Below are 17,034 nucleotides of genomic sequence, written 5' to 3' on the forward strand. Positions count from 1 at the left end.
AGAAAGAAAGAAAGAAAGAAAGAAAAGAAAATAGTACTTTGAAAAATTTTCTATATCTAGTCAAAAATATAATTTTCATTCACGAAACCATCTTCTGTATCAACTTAAAATAAACATTCTAAACTCATATACTTTTCTATATGCTATTTACAAACTATACATTATATATCATAGCACCAAAAAATTTGTCATGTTCATCAATTCAGTGATATCAACAATATGAGAGATAGAGAATCAATATATTTGTATATCATAACTCCATAATGTGTCTAGCACTGTGAAAAGTTTTTTTTTTATTTCACGTGTAAAATAAAATTATTATTAAATATTGGATTTACTCAATGAGCAAACCAAGGTTATTTATTATATCATATGATATTTTTTAGATATTTTCTGCACAAATTTAAAAATATCTGCATAAACTTCATGTGAGGTGAAACATTAGCAGAACTGATATGGCATGAACTTAGTGTTGTGTGTTGGGGTCATAAATACAGGGCCTTTATGATGGAGAAGTCTCTTGTCTGGCAGTGTCTATGAAAGCCTATCAGGCTAAGACATTTAAAAGTACAATAAACATTAGGAACATGTTCATTGTAGAAGAGTATAACCAACTAATTACTGAAACAACCTATTGGATTATGGGAGTGTAATTTTGTGAAAATTATGTAATTATTTTAAGATTTTATTCATTTGCATGTAGATAGATCATGAATATACAAATACAAACCATTGTATGAATTTGGAAGTAATATATAGCAAATATTTTAAAAATATTACTTAAGCCTTAGCAATCATATTCTAATTAGAAAATAAATTTCATATGTATTCATATAAATAATTTATAAATTATAAAATAGTTGCTTTAAATTTGATTAACTTGTGATAAAACACATTAGGAAAATAATGTTGCTATTTCATACATAATACAATGTATTTTCTTATACCCCAGCTTTACAGACCAACTCCTCCAAGATCACATTCTTCTCCAACATTATATTTTTTTAATACACGGAGTACAAATAGTGCTGTCCATATGTGTCTAGTGAGGGGCCACCGACTGGATTATGGGAGACCTACCAACAGCTGAATTCCTTTGGAAAACTGACTTTCACTTCCTCTGCAATCACACTTCCCAGTATATTCAAAAGCAAATGGTCACGCTTCCTAAGGTCCTCCTCCATCAGTCCTTTTGATTGTCATGATGCTGTGTAGGTCTCGTGTCAACAACCATAGAAGCTGTATGTTCATGAGACAGTGACCTTAATATCTCCCACAGAGGTGGTTCCCCATTAGTTTTCTCCAAGCACAGGCTCTCACAGTCTTCCCTCCTGTTTTAGAGGGTTAAAGAAGGGTGTATAATAATTTTATGTAATGTTCAGTTGAATTATTTTCTAGTATTCAACTTACAAATGCTCTAGGGTCTGAGAATAAAATTGATTTACGACATCAGGGATGATCAGTTCTTTTGTCTTTAGAGATGAAGAAATGGCTTACGCCCGCATTTTCTAGCATGAACAGGTGTCTAGAAGAGTCATTTTCAGTCAGGCCTTGGTGACGACACAACTGTTGATGAAGTAGTCCTGTATGTCCATGCAGCTACCCTCTTCTCTGCCATGCATGTGTGAAGCAGGACAAAGGGATTGGAGGATTTCATTTGTTTGTTTGAACTGTCTTAGCCTTGTCCTGTTTTGAATGCATGTTAACTGATAATATGTAACATGTTTGTTTAAACGTACTTCGATTTTTAAATCAACAGTGATTGTAGACAGAGCTGCCCTTTCAAGCTTCAACCTAATTTCAATTGATTCCCTTTGACTTGCTGACGCGCAGCAGCTTGTCTTTCTCATTATAACCCAAAGTTACAAATGTCTCCAGTATAATCATGTACTTTGCAATTCAATTATAAATAAACTTTGATTTCTGAAATTAATTCGTGCCATTTATGTAAAATTACATTTTCTGCAATTTTGGAGTATTTATGTCTTTTCATTAGATTGTGACTGCTTACTTCTCCAGAAGAGCCTGAGAGTCTAGTGTTTCAAAAGAAAATAAGACCAAATACTAACCATGTGACTCCGTGGAGTCAATTAAAACATTATTTAATGATCATGTCTTGAGAAATTTTATTTTTAGTGATTCAATTTCAAATTGAAAAAATTAAAATGACATTTTAATGCATCTTTATTTCAAATCCTACTCACCTAAACCCCTCATTTTACTCTACGATTTTGGATTATTTTAGATATATGAAGCTGTGGATAAAAAAAAAAAAAGTGTTGCTAGTAAATTATTTATTTAATGCTTTTCTTAACTTTTTAATTTTACTAATTCATTATCTAAAAATATAATGTTACTAATAAGTGTAAATATTGCTTCCATACAATGAAGAAGATAATACCCAAACTGGATATCCAACGCTTAGTGACAAAAGCCCCATTACCTATAGGTAATATCTTTTTGAGTCATTGGTCAAAGAGGTTCCATCTCCTAGAAACTCCCGAACACAACAGGATATTGCCAATGTCACTAGTTAGCATATTCAGATTAACAATAACACATACCTGCAGCAGACACCACATACTTATGTCATAGAACATAGAGAAACCTGTCTGGTATTCCAGTAGAAAGACTGTCTGGTAGTCAACCCATACAGACTAACATTCATAGTGTCAGAAGGACCTACACTGGAGAATAAACGTATTTATCAGTGTCACCCAGGTATGAACCTTCATATCTACAACAGTGACTTGCCTGTGAGATATGTCCCCTGGAAAAATTGGGATACAAATGATAAGGGACTAATGGGTCCCTTCCGGTTAGATTTAATACCCACTATATGTATCATAATTAATATCGTTAAGGAGATCAAACCTAAAACTAGGATGACCATGGGCTTTGCTAAGAAAACATGCTACCATTTTTTCTGTGAAATAAATACAGTAACAAAATGTCTCCAATTGACACGTGTCTATATCCATAATCCATGGCATATACCTGACCTCATCACACTCAAATCGATAATGTACAAAGAATGATAGATTTTGGATACTCACTCATAAATGGGCTATTTGGAAGAGATGTAGAAAGAAGGTAAGATCCAATATATATATAATATATATATTTTTTTCTGTAGAGAATACTGTATTATGTACATAAAACTTTAAGAATTCAACTTAATTGCTCTTACAACAATATAAAATGAAAATAGAAATTGCTAGCAGCATTCCATATTAGTATGAAGTAAAGGAGTTGGACATTCTGAAATATCTTCTTACAAAATATGATGGAGAGCCCTTAGTTACCTTATGAAATCCAATATAAACAATTGATGAAAGATAACTCCCATTGATCAGAGCATTTGTAAGAGGATAATTTTCTGCTTAAACAAATTTTATCATGACTAACTATCAATGCATCTTAGTGACAAAAATGTTCCATTTGAAAGAATTAGCACCTTGCAGAATATTGCTAAATTAGGACAGCTATCCAGTTAGTTTAGGAGTGTCATATTATGAATTTGTAATTGTGGAAATAGAGATAGAAAAGATAATCTATTGTCATAACCACGTTTATGGAAGTAAGAGCTTTAATGGGAACGCAATTCCAAAAAAAAAACCCTTAACTCTCTTATTTAATACATATTTGCAGCAGTTTTTCATAATTAAGGAAATACTTGCTCAAATGATAATGAGAGGAAATATCTCAGGTATAGGAAATATGTTTACATTAATATTTGTCTGAATATAAAAATAAACATTTTTCACTAAATACATTTTATGTCATCAAAAAGTAAACTATTTGTAATTATACGAATGTATCTATTTGTAAATATATAGAATCAGATGCATGATTATTCTGCAAGCCAGATTGTTCCTAAAGTAATCAACTGACGCCTAACTTAGAGAAAATTCTCTGGTATTTATTCAGCTACCAAAAAAATAAAATAAAATAAAAAACATGATAGATACTTTGTTTACTGAAAATATTAGCAGAAACTAAGAAACAATCTTACTAAAATTTTGAGTGGAACTAGGCATTGGTAACACATGGCTTTGATCCCAGCAATCAGGAAACAGAAGTAGAGGGATTTCAGTGAAGGTAAGGTCAGTCTGCTCTAAAAAGCAAGTTCTAGAATGTCAGGCCTACACAAAGGAACCCTGTCTTGACAAACAAAGTCAAACAAAAGAAATTTAAAGCATAAATGAATAAGCACTGAATTTTAATACCGGCTAGAAAACAATTTACATAAAATCTAAAACCAGGAAAATAATGATTTACCCAGTTAGACTGTTTTAAAATTAAATAAAAATCATTTTATATTTAGGAGTCATCTTGTGTAATTAGGAAAAGTGTTGATAAGAACAGCTTGTCATTTTTTGCTGTGTTTTCACCATCAGTAGAAGTATGCGTTGTCAGACTGTTTGTCCAAGAGTCATATCACACAATTCTACGGTAATTGCACATTGTTTTTGACTCTCACCAGAAGTCCATCAATACGGTTCTGGTTCTTATCTACCCTTCACTGAGACGGAGAGCAGAGCTTCAACCTTTTAAAATGATTTCCGGGAGGCAAGTAGAAGTGCTGCTCCGTGACGACAGAGGAGCGAATCATCTCAGCCTTAGTGTGATATGACTCTTGGACAAACAGTCTGACAACGCATAGGAGGTGTTCAGGGCTTCCACCTCTGGAAGCCCTCATCTTGCTGTTTCAATTACCTGCACTCTAACATTTAGAATAATTATACCAGATAATTGGGTTTTAATTGCTATGATACGTTTATCTGGAGATTTCATTAAGACAAAGTTGACTAGGCTGCTCGCTGTCTTTATAGGAACAAGAAATGTAAACTTGCAGAACAAAATTAATACCTTTGAGAAGCTATGCCCAAGACAAAATCATGAATGAAGATTGAGTGAAACACCCAGGACCTAAAATCACAGAAAAGATTTACAACGGTTAGGTGTGCTTGTACACGCCTTTAATTCTAGAACTTGAGAGGCAGAGGCAGGCAGCTTTATCTCTGAATTCAAAGCCGGTTTTGCCTACAGTGAGTTGCAGGACTTCAAGGACTACATAGAGAGACTGTATCTCAAAGGACTAGTCAAAACAAAACCTTTGTCTTTTGTTCATTTGTTTAGTTTTTGTTTGTGTGGGTGGGTTTTTTTTTTTTTTTTTGAGACAGGGTTTCCTGTGCCTTGGAGCCTGTCCTGGAAGTAGCTTTTGTTGACAAGGATAACCTTGAACTCACAGAGATCCGCTTGCTTCTGCCTATTGAGTGCTGGGATTGAAGGTATGCATTACCAACGCCAAGCTTGACATTTTTTAAAAAGTAAGTTTTCATAGTTTTTGGAATGAATATGGATACATGTATGAAATATTTATATATATACGATTCTGAAACATGAATTCTAATTGGTCTTAGCAATAAAAACCAGGAGTACCATATTATGGGGTGAAGGATGAGAGATCAGAGAAGCAGAGCAGCTATCCACTAGAGTTCTTTTTTTTTTTTAGTGTCTTTTATTTGCTTGTTTGTTTGAGACATGGTTTCTCTGTGTAGCTTTGACTGTCCTAGAACTCATTCTTTAGGCCAGGGTGGCATTAGACTTACAGAGATCTGCCTGTGTCTGGCTTCATAGTGCTATTTTTAGAGGTGTGTGTCACCACAACCCTGCTTGCCACTACAGTAAAGCACAATTAAGAAAAACGCAGGCTCAGAAATTGTGGTTAAACATGAACATCCGAAAAGCAAAACAGCCAGCCACTGACTCTTACCTGACCTCAGTCTGAAACGGCGATCCTGCCTCCAGGAATCTCAGAATGATACTGTGTCTGATAGCTATCTCCATCGTCCCTCATTTTATATTTCTCTTTAGGGCTGGGATTAAAGGCATATACCACTGGGATTAAAGGCTCATGTCTTTGTGGCATCTGGAATTAAAAATGTGTGTTATTGTGGCAACTGGGATTAAAGGTGTGTGTTTGTAACCTGGTCTGTAAGAGTGACCAGTGGGACTGTCTTACTTTGAGATCTTCAGGCAGTCTGTATTCATTAAAATACATCGCAAATGTCACTAAACTAGAGGTCTCTACCAATGCTCAGACCAAAAGTGTGATCCTGTCCTCAGACTCCCTCCTCAGACTGACTGCCTAGATTGCTGTCTCAGACTGCACTCAGCTCCTGTCTCTTCATTCTTATATTCCTCTCTCCACTCAGGCATATCCCTTTCTGTCTCCACCTTCTCAGTGTTAGGATTAAAGGCATGATAACCCCAAATGCTGGGGTTAAAGGTGTGAGTCACCACTCCCTGGCTCTTTTTCTCTTTTAGACTGGATCAATTTTGTGTAGCCCAGGGTGGCCGTTAACTCATTGAGATCTATCTGCCTCTGTCTCACGAGTGATGGTGTTAAAGGTGTGACACCATTGCCTGGCCTCTATGGATACCTTAATGGTTTAGCTATGTACTCTGAACTTCAGGCAAGTTTTAATTGTTGGATTACAAACAAAATATCACTACATGATTCAATAGTGCAATGTTTATATTGGATAAACTTTTCAATCACCTAAAATATGGATTTTTTGTGACCAAAACACAACAAACTAATATTTAATCTTTTGAAACAAACAGTATAGGATGATTTATCACATATATATATATACTGTTTATATATATCATTACATATATATATGTATATATATATATACTGTCAGTTTGCCATCGATGAATCTATTGAAAACCATGAGAACAGTTATCTTCATAATCTTAGATGTTATGGTTTCTTACATTCTGTGCCCGAAAGTGTCTAGAAGGAGAGACAATACTATTTCATGAAGATACTTTCCATATCCAAATTGGTTGTATATCAGAATCGTTTTAAGTTTATTACTGAAATATTGACTGAAAAAGAAATTTCTCTAACTGAAATTTTGAAACAATACACTGAATAAAAAACACAATTTTACATTCCTCTATGAAATGAAATTATTCTTTACTTGTTGTCATTCTTGTCCTATTTTGCATTCACATTTTTAATGTATAATGAATTTGTATTTGATATTATTAAAAGGTATTACTATTTAATGTACCCTGCAGCTTCATATCCTATGATTTCATCTGCGCATGTCACATAAAAGAGAGGGAAAGTTAGCAATAGGAAACATTTGCATACATAAGTACTCCAGGGTATGGTGTATGTAAACACAATTATGCTTAAAAGTAGTGTGTAATAAAGCTATACAAAAATTATTTCCTATTCTCCCACTTCCCCTTGGAAAAGAGGTATTTTTTCATGCCCATTGCATTGTTCTTTTTCTGTCAGCTAATTCTAATTGTCTGCAGGATTTCTTTTCTGGTTGAGGAAACTCAACCCTTCAGTCATATAAAAGCTCTACAATTAATACATGAATATTTGGTGTGCTAGCTAGCTTTAGGCATTGCATAGGGAGTTATTAAATGACATGGAATACAATAGCCCAGATAGCAAGTAATAGAACTCCCATAATACCCGTTGTGTAGGAACAATTCTGTATTTCATGTCTGAGCAGATTCAGTCAGCAAACATGATGTTCTTGTCTGTTTCCACTGTGGCATAAAAGGCAAGTGTCAGATGGCTGTCTTCAATCCAAGTTAACACATTTGTTATTAAATCCTAGTAAAACTCATTCTTCTGACAGCTGATTTCTCAACTCAGTGGTGCCCAAATAAGAGAAAAAAAAACAATTTTTAATGTCTTGCTAAATTTAATAAATATGTCCCTTTCTTCCTATTCAAGTCTTTGATTTCTTTCATTTGTTTCCTATGTTAGAAGAGTATTAATTATATTGATGCATTATTTGGAACATATATTAAAACATGCCAGTATACTCTCTTACAGGGAGAGTTACTATTATGTCTTTTATGGATTCTTTTACAATTGTTTTTGTAGAGCTTTATTATCTATATCTTATTAACACTGTGAATTTCATATATGTGATACCATTCCTCCATGTTCACTAACAAGTCTTAAGCAAGAAATGTATTCTACACATGATAATATCAGCAAAAATTTTAAGAGCAATTACTTATTTGTGCCCGCCCCCAAAAAAACCTCTGAAAAAACTTTGATATGTCATAACATTACACATAAAATGCATTTATTTTGTCTCACATATTTTGTTTATCCTTAGTTTTCAGTTTTATTGCTGGTAGGTATTACATTCAGCCACGGTAGTAGTCTGATGAGCTGATAGCTTCCATCAACCTGTGTTCCAAGTACACTACTAGCTTTTCTAGAAATTAAACCAGCTATGTACTACTATTTTTTTAATAATCAAGATAAAATAACACACATCAAAAAGAAAGGAAGAAAGGATAGATAAAAGAGGAAGTAAGAAAGGAAAAGAAAGACGGAATGAGAGAGAAAGAGAGAATAGAAAGAAAAAAGAAAGAATGAATGAAAGGAAGGGAAGAAGGAAGGAAGGAAGGAAGGAAGGAAGGAAGGAAGGAAGGAAGGAAGGGAGGAAGGAAGGAAGGAAGAAAAGATGACTTTAAGAATTTTTCAATGGCACAGCAATGTATATTGTGAAGAAAACAGGAAGAAACAATAGTTTTAGGTCCCTGTTAGGCAGCAGCCCAGTATTTGTTGTATTATTGCCAAGAATCATATTGTATTTAGTCCAAATGCCTTCTAAGCTTGTAGCAGTGAGGTTGGACAAGCAAGTGTGCTGGCTCCTGTTCCTTTCAGGATTAAGAAGTAGTCATTAGCTGTCTTTTATCATTAGGAAAAAGAGAATACAAGTCAAAACCAGAGTGGTTTAGAATTTGGAAAATTAACTCGCTTAGAATTCATTTGAAATAAAAACAAAAGCAAACAAAAATGAAGGTGAAAAAATGAGAAAAACGCTTAAAATCTATCTTGTGGAAAATAAAATAATAGAGATTTTGATGTTACTGGTTTCAATTACCATAGAATGATATTAAAGTAAAGCACATATTTTCTGTATAGGAAAACCCATCTGAAATGTGTCAAACTTGCATAACTTAGAGCTCATTTTTCTTCATATATATATATATATATATTTCTTAAAGAGGCAGTTTGGGTGATGATAACATTTTTGTTAGGACAATCTATGTCCAGGGAGCTCACTGTGCAGCCTTTATTATAGGAATAAGGCTGCACCATATTCTCTTGGTTTATTCTATACTTCTGGAGTGCTGTACAGAATTAGATTTAGCTACTTACCTTAGAGTGTTAATGGCAGCAAGCTAAATCTTCTAGCTTGAGAGTTGTTCTTTGGTGGATTTGTGAACATAGGACCTAAAGATCTGTCCTGTAAATGATAAAATATAAGTGATGAGAACATCCTTTAATGTTGTTGCTTACAAATAATTCACCAGTATCAACATCATACAGCTAGTAGTGCAGTTGCATAAGCTGTTGTATAGAAAGTTAATTCATTATTTACTCATTTTTCATTAACATAATAATTTTATTCTTTCATCTATAGGATGGACTCCATAACATTCTACTAAGTTGTAAGGAGCTTCTGGTTAGCTCCTTGCATATCAAAACTCAGACGGTATACCAAAAAATAAGAGATAGGTAAATTATCTGCTTTAGATTTTAAAATTCTCAAAATTTTTCATAGTTGCATTATATTCAAAGGTGGACAGAACCACAGAAGTCTATACTTACTGTGGAGGCATAGTTTAGTTTATTATGTAGACCATAGCACTCCTCTCATGATATGTTGCATAGCTTGTTCATATATTCTTCATTTGCATTACATATTCACAAATTTCCTTTATGGATCAATAATCCCATCAAGTAGATTCTCAACATTACAGTGATTACGCCTAAGATCTAGAATTTATGGAAGGGTATAATTTCATAAGACATTGTAGTCTGTTATTTACAGGTTATAGTTATTTCTCCTATAGTAAGCAACCATGATTGACTAAATTGATCATTATAAATTTTTGCCATAAAATTTGAATCTCTTTTGTAAATTACAAGAGAACAAACAAATAAAATTGTGTGAACTGAAAACAAAGATGATAAAAATAATAATAATATAACACTCCCTGAACTTACATCATTGCTGTCTTCACAATCTGGCCAAATAAAATTCATGTCCCTCCATAACATGGCCCAATTGAACCCACATCTCACACATGATATCCTGATCAAAATTAGCTTTTTGCACAAAATAGCCAATCCAAAATATCGCAGGACTGACCTTACCTTCAATCACCCTGTTTCATTTTTTTATTGTACCATTTTATTTTATTGATGTTCTTTTTATTTATTTTACACAAATGAAAGTTTCCTCTCCCTTCTCTCCTCTCATATCCTCCCCTGGCTCTCATCTACTCCTCTCCCCATCTACTCCTCTTCGGTCACCATTCAGAAAAGGGTAAGCCTCCCAAGGGCTTGAACAAAGCATGGTGCATCAAGTAGAGGTAGGATTGAGTTTTTCTTTTTGCATAAAGGCTGGGCAAGGTAATCCAGCATGGGAACAGGTTCTCCAAAGCGAGCTAAGTGCCAGGGACAAGTCCTGATCTCACTGCTAGGAGCCTTACAGACAGACCAAGCTACACAGTTGTCACACATATGCAGAGGGTCTAGGTCAGTCCCATGCAGACTCCTTGTTGGTCCAGAGTCCATGTGCTCCCTTGAGCTCAGGTTAGCTCTCTCTGTGGGTTCCCCCATTATGACCTTGACTGCCAGGGCTCATACAGTCCTTCTTCCCTTTCTTCAGGAGGACAACGAGAGCTAGGCCCAGTGCTTCACTGTTGATCTCTGTCTGTTTCCATCAGTTACCTAATAAAGGCTCTCTTATGACAATTGTGGTAGTCGCCAATCTAATTACAGTAGATGGCCAAATTCAGGTACCCTCTCCACTATTGCTATGAGTCTTAGCTTGGGTCATCCTTGTGGACTCCTGGGAGTTTCCTCGACACAAGATTTCTCCCTATCTCCGAAATTGCTCCCACCCCACCAAGATATCACTTTCATTACTCTCCCCCTCCATCCTGCCTCATCCTGGTTTGCCTCCCTCCAGGGCCCATTTCACCAAACATGCTCCCTTAAGATCCCATTTCCAATTCAGCCAAACCCAACCGCAGTTTACTTGCCAGAACATCTCATCAATTTCCCCTATCCAGGGAAATCCATACATTACTCTTTAGGCTTTGTTATCTTGTGTCTCTTCAGCTGTGGAATGTAGCCTGACTATCCTTTACTCCTAATATCCGCATATGAGTGAGTGCATACCATGTGTGGCTTTCTAGGTTGAGTTACCTCACTCAGAATAATTTTTTATAGATCCATCTATTTGTCTGCAAATTTCCTGAGGTCATTGTATTTTATACCTAATACTCCATTGTGAAAATTTTCTTATCCATTCTTTGGTCGACAGGAATCTAGGTTATTTCCAGGCTCTGGCTATTATGAATAATGCTGCTGTGAACATAGTTGAGCAGGTGTTATTGTGTGTGTGTGTGTGTGTGTGTGTGCTATGATGGAACACCCTAAGGGTATATGGCCAAGAGAGGTATTTCTGGGTCTTCATGGATTGATTCCCAATTTTTCTGAAAAACTGACATACTGATTTTCAAAGTGGCTGTACAAGTCTGTAGTTCTATTCCCAGTGGAGGAGGGTTACCCTTACTCCACATTCTCTCCAACATAAGCTGTCATCAGTTTTTGATAATCATTCTTACAGGTGTATGATGGTATCTCAGAGTCATTTTGTTTTGCATTTCTCTGATAACTGAGGATGATGAGCAATTCTTAAATGTATTTCAACCATATGAGATTGTTCTTTTGAGAGTTCTCTATTTAGATGTGTACCCCATTTTCAATGGTATTGTTTGGTATTTTGATGTGCAGTTCCTTGAGTTCTTTATATAATTTGGAGAGCAGCCCTCCGTCAGATGTGGGTTGGATCTCTTCCAAACCTGTAGGTGACTGTTTTGTCTTATTAACCATGTAATTTGCCTTCCAGAAGCCCTTTGAGTTTCTGGATGTCCCAATTATTAACTGTTAATTTTAGTGTCCATGCTACTGATGTTATATTCAGGCAAAGAGTCCCATCTATCAATGTGTTCAAGGCCACTTCACTTGTGTAGGAGGTCCTTCTGTCTTTGTGTTGCTTTCATTGGCTAATAAAGAAACTGCTTTGGGCCTGTTGATAGGGCAGAACTTAAATTCTGGGAAAAAGAAAGCAGAGAAAGACACAACATGGATCCACCAGAGACAAATGCTGGGCATTTTACCCAGTAAATCACTGCCACATGGCAATACACAGATTAATAGAAATGAGTTAAATTAATGCCTCTGTCTCGGTGGAGATGATGTCTGCGCTCTGTGTGCTGGCACCCAGATCCCGAGCTTTGGGCAAGGGGGCTGCAGGTTAAAATACACAGAAACACACAAACAGAGAGACAGTGACAGGGGTCATCCTTGAATTTCCCAAGAATGCCCCCTTTTTTGTGTTCAGGGACAGATTATATAGAGACAGCCATGCCCCAGCCAAACCCACCAGAAACCACTCTCATGCCATCAGGAACTCCTGAAGGTCTCGTGCTCAGAGCAGCTGTAGGCACTCAGATCAGGGGATTACAAGAAATTCAGGATCTGGGGTCTCACTGCTCCCAACAAATCAAAATGTAAGAATTAGCCAATAAGAAACTAAAGCTAATGGGCCAAGAAGTGATTTAATTAACACAGTTTCTGTGTGGTTATTTTGGGGCTAAGCTGGTCAGGTGGCAGGGACAAACAAGCAGCCACTCTTTACAGTGCTTTATACTTTCTGTTCCATCAGTTTCATTGCAACTGGACATTGTAAGATACAAGATAAACTAAAAAAAGAAATCAGTAGCCCTTCTATATGCAAATGACAGGCTAAAAAAAAGATCAGAGAAACTATACCTTTTACAATATCTTCAAATAATACAAAATATTATGGGATAACTCTAACCAAAGAAGTGAAAGACAAGAGCTTTAAGACTTTGAATAAAGAAATTGAAAAAGAGGTCAGAAAATGGACCATCTCACATGTTCATGAATAGGCAGGATTAACATAGTAAAAAAATGGCAGTTTTACCAAATGCAATCTACATATTCAATGCATTCCTCATCAAAATCTCAACATAATTCTTTAAGACCTCTGAAGAACTATACTCAAATTCACATGGAAAAACAAAAACCCAGAATAGCTAAAACAATCCTGTACAATAAGGAACCTTTCAGAGGTATCACCATCTTTGACTTTAATTTCTACTATAAAACTATAGTAATAAAAACAGCTTGGTAATGGCATAAAAAATGAACAATTGTTTCAAATCTAAGACCCTGATATTAGGCCACACAAATATGTACACCTTATTTTCAGTAATTATACAATAGAAAAAGGAAAGTATCTTCAACAAATGGTGGTAATGTAACTGGATGTTGGCACGTAGAAAAATGAAAATAGATCCATATCTACTGCCTTGTCCAAAACTCAAGTATAAGTGGATCACCCTGTTTCTTAAGGACGTGAGAGCAACCACTTAAAATATCTTTAAGGAAAAGAATATATCTTCAAGGGAAGGAGGGTTTAGTAACGTTGACTAAGAATATAAAATTACTCATTAGCTGTAATGTCAATCTAATACATTCCAGAGTACCTACACTAGCTAACTTAAATGCCCATAAACATATCTGCATGCTTGATCAGATAGTTAGGTTTCATTGATTCACTACAATTGTTTGTTGTTTATTCTGTATCTATTGCAGTCATCTGGAATGAAGTTTCTTTGGATAATTAACTCACGTAGAATTTTATCTGACACTGTGCATTCAGTAAGGATTAAAGGATATTGCACATCAGATGAATAAAATGCCTTACATGGTTTTGTTCTTATTATGTTTTCTATTTGATGTTTAGAATTAATGTTTTATAGTGGAAGTGCATTTTGTCCTTGTTTCTTCTCCCATGATGGCTAAACTGTCAACAACTTACTGAAAGTGTGGTTAACTGTATTGATTTTTGTTTTGGCTAATTGCGTATTCTAAATCCATTCAGTCCTTTTGATTTATTTCTCAATATATTCTTGCTGTTGCTAATGGTGGAGTTACATGCCAGAGTGACCTGGTTTAATTATTGATGTTTATCATAAATTTCAGTATCCTGAAGGAGCATATCTTCTTGTATTTACCGATTTTAGTTTAGACTTCATTAAATAATGACTAAATTTCAGATCATATTTCCTAAATCTGAGAAATAAACATAAAGATATATTAGTCATGGGTTTACGTTTAAAATTTAATTCAAGATTATTTGACACTTCTTAGGTGAGGAATATTTCTAACCATCTGTCTTTGCAATTGTTCAGATCTTTTCATTTGTGCATAGAACACCAATCAGAAACAATCTCACTTACATTTATGCATAATTTACCAACAGATATGTTAAATTATCTACTGAAATGTGAAGTAATCTTATGTTATATTCACTGAGTTATTTTTATATTACATAGAGGTTTTAAAAATAGGTTCACTTGTGGACTTATGCATATTTAATTACTTCAACTTGTAGGTGTGCCAGTAATTCCACATTTTTCCTCAACAAATATTTGTTATTACAACATCCTTAAGGCATATAGAATACCAGAAAGCAAATTTTTATAGGGCTTATTTTTATTAATGAAATATGTGTAAAATGTTATGTCTTTTATATTTTAAAAGTGTTCATCTTTCAACTATGATAAAAAACATGCCTAACAATGATAAACTACAACTGAAAATAAAATACACTTTTGTTGAGACAAAGGCTATTACATATTATGTAGCTCTGGCTTTCTTGGTGCTCACTATTTAGAGCAGGCTTGCCTCAAACTCACAGAAATCCACTCCCAAATGTTAAGATTGGAGTGTACCACCACAACAGGGATGAAATGCGTTTTTTAAAAAGGAAAAGGTATAATGAAAAGAAACTTGCATTCATGTATGTTTAACTTCATATTGTCTTAACTCTTGCATTTTTATACTTACTATATGCTCTTCCAAGGGTTCAAAGAGTTACTTCTTTGTTGTACTCTAAATATTGTGAAGAATGGTCTTTAACTGAAGAGTTAAATGAAATAAGGCAACACCTTAGATAAGTCAATTTTTTATACAATTGAATAAATTAATTTACCTTTTTCTTTTTAATGAATAAATTTGACTGCATCATTTTCCTTCATTGTCTTTTCTTTCCCCAGCTTCTCCCATGTCTCCTTGTAATCCTCATTCACTCTCAAATACCTGGCTTCCCAGCCTTTAACTTAATTGCTTTACATGCACACACACACACACACACACACACACACACACTTACATCCATATATATTTATGTGTATATATATATATATGTATATACATATATACATACATATATGTATATATAAACAAACACTGATCTTCTTAGTGTTGATTGGATTTTTAAAAATATTTCAATTTACCATTCCTCAATATGAGCATCATTAATTGCCCAGGTATTGACATTTAAGATGAATGTTAATTTACAAATAGAACTGTACTGGTGGAAAATGAATCCAGACATATTTCTGAAAGTTACACACTAAATTTTTCACTCTTTAGTAATTGATCATGTTTAACTGATGATTCATCTGAATGGATCTCATTATTTTATTTATTTATTTATTTATTTATTTATTCATTTTTGAGTATTTAGAAAGTTTCTTTGGAGTATGGTGCTTTATATGTCTGGTTTTAGCTATTTAAATATAGAATTTATTCAGGCTATTTGCTTTTTGTTCAAAGTATGTAACACTTCATGTTTTAAATGAGTTGAACTGTATTTCTGATATATAATTAATTAATTATGTAGTTCTATTTTAATAATTTATTTCTATAATTATTATTTGATGCTTGACATCATGATATAATTACAGAATTTCATCCTTTGATTTCCTTCCTCCAAACCATCCCATATATTAATACACAAATATTCTAAATCAAAGGGATTAATATTTAATAATGAATTCATACATTAAAATAACAACAGATCAAATTAGTACACATTAAGATATGAGCATAATTCATTCAATCACAATATAATATCATCAAGTTATATTAGATATATTTGTGAAATTTTCAGTTATTGGAAAAATTTCAATATATGCTCAATTTACTTTAAATTTAAATACTGAAAATATTTATAGTCAGAAAGTAATGTAATTGAATAATTGGATAATACATTTAATTTGTCCGTATCCAGAAACTATATTCTATGAAGTCTTTTGTGAAATCATTTACTGTTTACAACAAACTAAATGGAGGACATGGGATATCCTCATTTACAATAAGATTTTTAGTCCAAATTTAAGAAAGAATGGGCTATAAAATAGACATTTGGTTAGTACAACTGGATCCCCAAATCCCAGCATATCAACTTAGTCATATGCTTTAGTCTGATATAGGACACCTCTCTATATTCTATGAATGTTTTATTACCATTGGTTAATAAAGAGTCTTATTTGGCCAGTTGCCAGGCAGAATAGAGCCATGTGGGAAATCCAAGCAAAGATACAGAGAAAAATAAGCCAAAGTCAGAGAGATGCCATCAGCAAGATGTGAGGTAACAAGCCATGAACCTCATGGTAAAATATACACTAATAGAAATGGGTTAATTTAAGTGGTAAGAGCTAACTAATAATGAGCCTAAGCTAGTAGACCAAACTTTGTAATTACTGTTAAGCCTAAGAATTCAGGAACTGGCAGGAAGAGAGAAACCTCCAGTTACAGTAGTAAAAGTTGCTAATATTCAAAAGCAGAAGTTGCATTCACTCCATGCAATAAAACTTGACATCAACTGGAAACCCCTATCACCATAAACTTTTTTAAACTTGAAATTGCAAAAAAAAAAAAGTGGTTATAGAGAACAAGTGTTCTATTCAGCGTCTTTCTTCAGTATTTATGTGATTATTTTTATGTGATGAATTTAGATTTATCTTAAAAGACAAGATAAGGTAATATTAAAAGTAAAACTCTTCTTGTTC

This window comes from Alexandromys fortis, unplaced genomic scaffold (genome assembly GCF_014885135.2).
Source record: "Alexandromys fortis isolate MF-2015 unplaced genomic scaffold, M_Fortis_MF-2015_v1.1 scaffold_66, whole genome shotgun sequence".
NCBI lineage: Eukaryota > Metazoa > Chordata > Mammalia > Rodentia > Cricetidae > Alexandromys > Alexandromys fortis.